The sequence below is a fragment of the Impatiens glandulifera genome, chromosome 8 (assembly GCF_907164915.1).
Source record: "Impatiens glandulifera chromosome 8, dImpGla2.1, whole genome shotgun sequence".
Classification (NCBI taxonomy): domain Eukaryota; kingdom Viridiplantae; phylum Streptophyta; class Magnoliopsida; order Ericales; family Balsaminaceae; genus Impatiens; species Impatiens glandulifera.
The window spans coordinates 15,356,631-15,365,033 of NC_061869.1; the positions used below are offsets into that span (position 1 = coordinate 15,356,631).

General features: G+C 30.5%; 1 long non-coding RNA gene across 8 annotated transcripts; it reads left to right on the forward strand.

Annotated features, from left to right (window-relative positions):
* Nucleotides 1-909: 909 nt before the first annotated feature.
* LOC124912525 lies at nt 910-2,859 on the forward strand. 8 transcript variants are annotated; one of them, XR_007096680.1, is made up of 6 exons: nt 910-948; nt 1,293-1,509; nt 1,612-1,737; nt 1,867-2,137; nt 2,685-2,729; nt 2,819-2,859. It is a non-coding gene; the product is annotated as an uncharacterized LOC124912525 (long non-coding RNA). The 8 variants fall into 8 exon arrangements; XR_007096673.1 differs by lacking the exon at nt 910-948 and having other exon boundaries at nt 1,038-1,509; XR_007096676.1 differs by lacking the exon at nt 910-948 and having other exon boundaries at nt 1,038-1,509; nt 2,702-2,729.
* The last annotated feature ends 5,544 nt before the right edge of the window (nt 2,860-8,403 follow it).

Genomic DNA, 8,403 nt, shown 5'->3' on the forward strand with positions numbered 1-8,403 from the left:
TGTTTATGACAACCTTTATTATTTTTATTTTTATTTAAAAACCTTCAAACAATAATTAGATAGCATTTTTTTTAATATTTTGTTTCTTTGTTTTCTATTTTACTTATTTTTGTTAATTTTAATTTTATAAATAAAATTAAAATTAAATTGTCTATTTTTTTTTTATCTCAAAGTTCACATTTATTTATATTTTGAGTTAATTAAATATAATTTTATTATTAATTAAATAAAATTAATATTAGATGAAATATAATAAATAATTTCTTTAAATAAATACTATAATAAATTAACTATTAAATAATTCAAGTTTAAATTAAATGTATTTATAATTTAATAAATTAATTTTTTTTTAAACTTTAAATATTTGCTATTTATATATATATATGAAGCTAGGTTAAATGGAATTGGAAAGTTTTCTCAATCTGGTCGTTCTCCCAATCTCTATGTGGTCGTTCTCCTCAATCGCGCCATCACCAGCATTGCTCCCGTAGCTCACACTAGCAGGTAAATGAATCCTATAGCTTCCTTACCTTGATTTTGTATTCCAATCTAGCTAGTGAAGATTATAGTTTCCAACGTAACTTCTAGGTCTCTCTTTCACTCACTCTATCTCTTTCTACATTATTAACGAATATGTTGCGGTAATATGTTGATTTAGGATATTAATTGCTGTTAGAGGGTATGAAATTGACAAAATATGTTCATCCAAAACCCTCCCTTGCTGTCCCTGCCGTCTGAAACCCTTTCCGAAGCCTCTTCCCTCCTACAGCTGTTGTTGCTTCTAGTTTTAGGGAGAGTAGACCAGGTCTATATCATTCTCCTCATCTATTTCGCACCTTCTTCTATCAATCTTATCTAGTCTTAATCGATTGTATTTTTTATGATAATGCAGGGAAAACATATAAAAAACAGAGCTGTTTTCAATCCAACATTCCCCCTAAATCTATGGTACGGTAATGAATTTTGATTTTATTAGACTTGAATATGTGAGAAAAAGAAAGGAATAATATAGTTTTTATATAAAATGGGATAAAGGGAGTACATGTTATACTGCAGATATTTAAATTTGATTGTTTTTACCCCTATATTTTGCAGGCGCAAAAACAATGATTATATTTTCAAGTTGTATTTTGTTTGGTCTATCACTTTCAGCAGTGTTATCTTGTCCTCCATTGTGATGATTTCATATCAAAAACATGAAGTCAAGTTTCTCAAATGAGTTTTGGAGTCTTTTATTCTGTTTAGCAATGAGATTCCGAAATTGATTTACAATCTTTTATTTTCTTTTGAAGCTAGTTAACTGGATCAATCGTTTCGTTAAATCTGTTTTGTGGATGTTCGAGTGGGCTGTGGAACTACCCGATGAGTTACGTGATGCGAGAGAGTGATAATATTGAATCTTTAGCAGTAGATTTGGGGTTAGTATGGCTAGTATTGAATCTGTTAATGGAATTGTTAATTCTGATAATGTTATTGTTGGATCTATTTACTATATTCCTTTAAATTCAGGTACTTATCAATATCATCATTCTTTTTGATTTCTTAATCTATTATTGCTTGATTGAAACAGAGTTTAATGTTTTTTACTTTTTTTTGTTCAAATGTTTGCAGTTCCTGATGAGCCATCATATCCTGCAGAGAGCGTTGTTCCTCCAGCTCCTACTTCTGCTCTAGCACCGCCTGTTCATGATGTTGCGTGGTAACATGGATTGGAGTAGTTAAATTCGTCAAATGAAGGTAAGAATAAGATGCTGATAATCTCAAGTAGAATAAAAATATCTGGATATATTCTGAACAGATTGTTCCATAGCAGGAGATTTTCTTCATCAAGTATTGACTGTAACTAGAGATTTTTTTGTGCTTCAGGAAGAGGACACGATAATCTGTTCAAAATGCTACAAGAATGGGAACTATGGGGTGAACAGGTCTGCAGATGATTTCAATCTCATTCAAAACATTATTAACAAGACTAAATCCAAACGAGTCTCATTCTCAAGAGAAAACTGAAGCAAAAGTCCAAGACAATGAGCTTGAGCATAAGGGTGAACAGAATGGAGATACTGAGATGGAGACACCAACTCTGAAGAGAAGACGAAGTGCTTCACCTTCAGACAATAGGGGTGCATTGATGGAACAGGTTACTACTCTTTTCTCTTCATAAATCTAGAAATTTGTATATCATACATCATGGACATTTTTACTTATTTAAATTTAAATTAAAACATTCACACACACTATATTTAAAATCAGTATCAGATGGTTTAATTAGAACAAGGTGATTTCAAATCAATCATCCAGTTTCTGAAGTTTTATTGATTTGATTCAACGAATAAATTACTCGCCTTTCTGTTATAATACACAATTAAGGATAAAATCATAAAAATTCAAGCTTTCAAATGACATGTTACTCGACTGTGTCATTTCAAGAGGTTTTTCAGTGAAAGGATTATTTGAAGGTTTCAAATTTTTATTACCCTTATGTTGGATAGTTTGCTTCCCTGTTCTCTTATTGGATAGTTTGTTATCAGTTCCTCTTATGTTGAATATCAACTTTCTGCAAACTTGGTAGCTCTCATATCCTCTTTAGTTGGTCCACATATCACTGCCTCTGCGGCCTCTGCTGGCATCGCAGCACTCTGTCATGAAATCCAATGTCCAAATGAGATATTTGATGGTGATGATAGTGGCGATCATGTCTTAGGTTCTTCTCCTGAAGACATCCTTGAGAGGTTAATATCTTCATGTTTTTTAATAATGATATCTCTATTTTCTTTTGTTTCAATGTTTGGATTTTTTACGTGCTCTCTTCTCCGTTTAGAGAACACCGGGATGAAGGTACAGAGGCTGGTGGAGGTCTTGTGAGTTAGGTTAGTATATGTGAACTGTAGCTAATTTAAATATTTTTGCTTAAAAATGTAAAGCAAACTAAGCTATTGTATAGTTTGACTAGTGTAACCGCTTCCATCTTTTTTTAATATTCTTGTTCACGTAGAAACTCATTCAACCCAAGAAAAAGATACGATACCTTTTTTTAATATTCTTGTTCATATATTCATGAAACCACATCAATTCCTGCTATATGTCTTCTTCCATTGGTTATACCTCGAGCATGACTATTGATGTTGTTGGTAAGATTTTTCTTTTCATTATTTGGTAAAAAAAATGTCATTTTTCTCCTTTTCCTTTCTGATTATGAACTTAATGAATATCGAATGTCGAATGTTGGTTCTCAACTCAATTGCTCAATCATAGTGTCTGTGCTATGTGATCTCGGTGGACTTCAGGTGACCTTTTAGTCATATTCATCTTTTTTTAAACTTGATCAAGAACCGTCCTTGATTATTTTTGTAGGGACCTGATAGACCGGAGAAAGTTGGAACTTGTGGTTATATGAGTCACCTAAAAACCCTGCATCATGATGACTATTCTTGAATTCAGTATTTGAAGATTCCTTTTATATTTCTGGTAGGTTACATATTTAATATACTCGTCTTTTATATTTCTGGTAGGTTACATCTTTAATATACTCGTCTGGTTGTTTGAAGATAATATCGATTAATGGAAATGAATATGGTTGATTTGGTTCTTAATGATTGTGTAAGTTTATTTAATTCTTAATCTGTTTTTCATGTCACATTTGTGCTAATTAAGTTAAAATATTTTCAGAATTGTATATGTATTTTAAAGTTAAAATATTTTCAGAATTGTATATGTATTTGAAAGTTAAAATATTTTGAGAATTGTATATGTATTTGAACCTTATTTACTGACAGGTATTGTTTATTTATCTTACTTCTTTTGGCATAGGTAGTCGTGAATATACGGAAGAAGAAAGATGGTGAAGGTGACTTCTCACACTTCTCCGTTGTCATCTCCGGTGAAGATAACAGTTTCTTCTTCATCTTCTACATTTCGTACAATCGGATTAACCAGTCCGATCCGGCGACTTTCAGGTTCAAACAATGTTAATTCACCTCTGAGTGGAAACAGGACAGAGAGCTTCTAGCGGCGGGGGAGGAGGAAGTCGTCGTCTTTCCGTTTCAAAAGACACCGATGAATTCGTAGCTTACACAGTTCACATCCCGCCGACACCCGACCGAGGAACGACATCGGAATCTCAGAATAGTCCGTTGGAGAGCAGAAAGAGTGCGTACGGAGGACCCCACATCGGGTCTTATGTAAAGGATACGCTTTATACCGGCGGGTTCAATTCGGTGACACGTGCCCACGTAATCGATTCGTCTATCAACGATTGGGAAATCGGAATTGATTTGTGAAATCGAAGGTTGTGATGATAATGCACAGGATAAGAATTGGAAAGGTCAGTGTGAATGTGGGTTTAGAATTTGTAAAGATTGTTATTTGGATTGTATTTCTAATGGTACTGGATATTGTAATGATTGTAAAGAGGCTTACGAGGATTTAACCGATTATGAAACCTCTTAATCTTCTGGTTCTGGTACTGAGAATTTATTAATTTTGTTATAATTAAAAATTTGGTATAAAATAATTTTTCTTAATAATTATTCAATTTAAAAGTAAAATAAAAATGTTTAGATAAAATTGTAAAAAAAAAATCAATATTATAATATACAAGAATTTTTAAAAACTAAACAGGCTTTTAGCAACGCTTAAATTAAGGTTACCGACGCTTAATTTAGCGTCGTTAAAACTTACGCCCACCCTGCTTATGGCGACGCAAGAATAAGTGTCGGTAATATTTTTGGCGACGCTTTTAAGGGTTGGCAGAAGTCTTTTTAAGCGTCGCCGAAAGTCTTTTTTGTTGTAGTGTGTCTTCTTGATTTTTATCTACATACATATGAAATACGTAAAAATGAAGGCTATAAGGCTATATTGGCTAGGGAGAGAAAAAAACTGGGGCTATGCGGCATATGCCTATAAGGCTATAAATCTGATTAGATTTTTTTTGACAACCCGCGGGCTAGCCCAAACCTGACCCGTCTAAGCCCGCAACCTAAGCGGGCTGGCCCGTGTATGCCCACTTCTAAATAAATTGCTAATATTTCAATCCAACCCGTCTATATTGTTTGGCAGGGCGGGCCAATCCAAGGGCCTTACCCAAATTGACAACTCTACTTACTGGCCTTATAAAGTCGTTACAGATAATATATTAGTAACGGCTCTAAAAAACCATTACTGATACCATAGTTTTCTCTTTATTTTCTAGGAGTATTTGTAACGGTTTTTCAAAGAGCTGATACTGAAACTGCCTTAATATTAGTAACAACATTGTAATAAAGTCGTTACTGATAGTCAAATGAGCATCTGTAATGGCTCAAGACATAGCCGTTACTGATACTCCTTTATTTATTTCTAAATAAAGGAGGGTAGTTAAGATGTTGTTATTAAAAGGTTTTTAATTACATGCATATGTGCAAGTAATGGATTCAAATCCTAAGTTGATTTTCCATATTCACAGATGAGAACGGTGGAGTTAATTTGAAGTGGAAAGGTGATCCAAGCATTGGATTTTGTTGCAAAGGAGTTTGTACCGATAGGAGAAGCAAAGGTGATTCTCAATTTCACTCTTTTGATATTCAAATGCGGGTTAGTGTTCAATATAACATTTAATAACTATTCTTAAATACGTATCCAACCCACCATTTGGGGAGATATAGAGAACACAGGTGATGTTAATGAGATTAATGCAGCCATTCTCACTACCTTGGGTATTGACACATGTGATGATCTTGGTTTCTTTATTATTTGTGATTTTGGGAGATATAGAGAGTACAATATATTCACTAGACTCATTTAAAAATTCATTACTATCTTGTTCCTATCTTCTTTTTTCATTATTATTTCTAATGATTTTATAAGATTGATCTTATGGAATTTCTTCAGTATTCATGATTTGATTATGTTTTCTCAAACCAGATTCATCTTCTTATATACTAATAAAATATGTTTTTCTTTTTCTTGATAGGTATTTATACCCATCCTAAATCGGTTGGGAAGCCAAGTGGACTAAATCGGTCAAAAACCATTAATGAATTTTGACTGTTTTTGGCTTGTAGTCGATGGAATAAGTAGTGACGAAGCCTACTCTTGTAGGGAGAATGATGATCATCGTAGAGTGATCATTTTGGGCTTTGAATAAACTCATTTGGTGGACCAATGACTGAGTTCCAAAACCCAAAATCAACAAGGTTCTTCATGCTTATCCAGATGACGACGCGATGAAGAAGGTGATCGGAAGTTAAAACATCATCGTTTTGATGGCGTCCTAGCGTTCCGACTAGACGCCATTGGCGTCCGGACGGTCCGTTAGCGTTCTAACTAACGATTGTCTCCTAATATGCTACAAAACGGACACGCGTCACCTCGACTAAAACGGGCTACGCGGAGTCTTTCTGGGCGCTAAATAAAAATCAAGCGTTGATCCAATAGTCTTTGTGTGCACTGTAACTCATTTTATTTAGTTATATATATATATAATTAAATTCTTAAGGGTTTATATGAAATCGATTTTTCTTTCTCCTTTTACTTTAATTTTAATCTTTTTAAATACATAAAATATAAAAATAAATATTGAAAATATTTTATTAATTTATTTTATTTTTTATATTTTTATGATTTAAATATATAATTCTTTAAATGAAATGGATACAACAATTTATTAAAATTATTTATTTTTGTTATTTAATTCTTCTAAAATTATTTTGAGATATTATGGGTAAAACATTTATCCTAAATAATTTTATTTTTTATTTTGTCCTTAACTCTTAATTAATTTGATTAATTATCAATAATTAATCATAATTAATTGTTTTAAATAGGTTTTTAGTCATGTGTTAATTATTTTGATTTGATAAAAATGAAATATAATTCAAAATAATTATTTTAATATGATAAATTGGAGTGTAGTTTTTTAGTGATTAAAATATGGCTTGAGCGGAACTGAAGAACCTTCTACAACTATAGACGACCGTTGATGTCCATTAAAACGATATTATCATGACGCTGATTGAGGAGAGATTTGATAAAAACGTGGACTCAATGGATGATCTCATTCCTCTTTTGAAAGATTTTTGCGCTAAATGATTTATATTTTTATTTTTCTCGTATTGATTTTTATTTTTCTCAGCATTTTTCATGTAATACATTTTATGTTTTTTTAACTACACTTTAATTTTATTATTGGATTATTTTAAAAAATAATAAAAATAAAATAATGAACTGAAATCCTGAGTTTTGAATAAAACCCAAATCAAACCTGCTCCTTATATGGTGTGTTGTCTCCTTCTTCTCTTGTAATTAAGATTCAAGAAATATCAATTTTAATAGTAAATATCCAGATTTATTTTGATGAAATTTCGTTTGTTAATATTTATGAATTTAAACTTATTTGGACCTAGACCCATGTAGATCCAGATTCATGAATGATAAATATACAAATTAGATGCAATTAACAATACAATTGTTTTTATGGTAAGTGAATAAATATTTTTTATCTGAATTGTTTTTTGATAATCATTTTTTGTAAATAATAGAAAAAATAATTTTGTTTTTATTTGATATAAAAACTACAATTAAAATAAATTAAATTTGTATTTGTAAGTATTTTATCTTAATTTTTAGTTGTATTCTTTACATTTTATTTATTAATTGTAATATTTTTTATAATAAATTAATTTAAAATATATAAATTAACAATAAATTATTATTACTATTCTTGAAATAATTATAAATAACATAATCAAAATAATTGGAAGTTGAAAAAGTAACTTACCAAGTCATGACATTTCAATTAAAATAAAACATTATTCATGAATAAATCATAAATTAAGTAATATATAATTAAGAGACAAATTCTTATAATTAATATTTATAATCTAATAATTTAATAATAAATACGTACCATATTTATATTTTTTCTTAAAAATATTTATCATATTTATAACATACCTTAAAATACATCACTTGATAACCAATACTTAGGCAAGAGCATACCAAATGGACACCAAAATATTAAAATAAAATCATTTATAACATGACAAATGTTTCATTCTGATGTTAAATCTTTATGATACACTTTGTCATACTTCAGATTCGCAACATTATAGTTCACTGGTAAAAAAAAATAACCTTTACCGACAGATATTACCGAAGGTTTTATAAAACTCTTCTAATTGATCCCAAAAGGAACGTTGTAGATGAAATTAGATGATTAATTTGGTATGATGCCGATTGTAATATTTCAATTTTTTGGTTAATTAAATTTCAATGTTGGTAAGTATCTGTATGTTATCTCTATGGTCTCCACTAATTTAGTGTCTTTTTATTTAAAATTTTGCATTGTTGTTTGTTTTCTTTGTTCTTGTTTATTCATTTGTAAACATTGTGATTGATGTTGTCTTAACAATTTTTATAGAATAATGC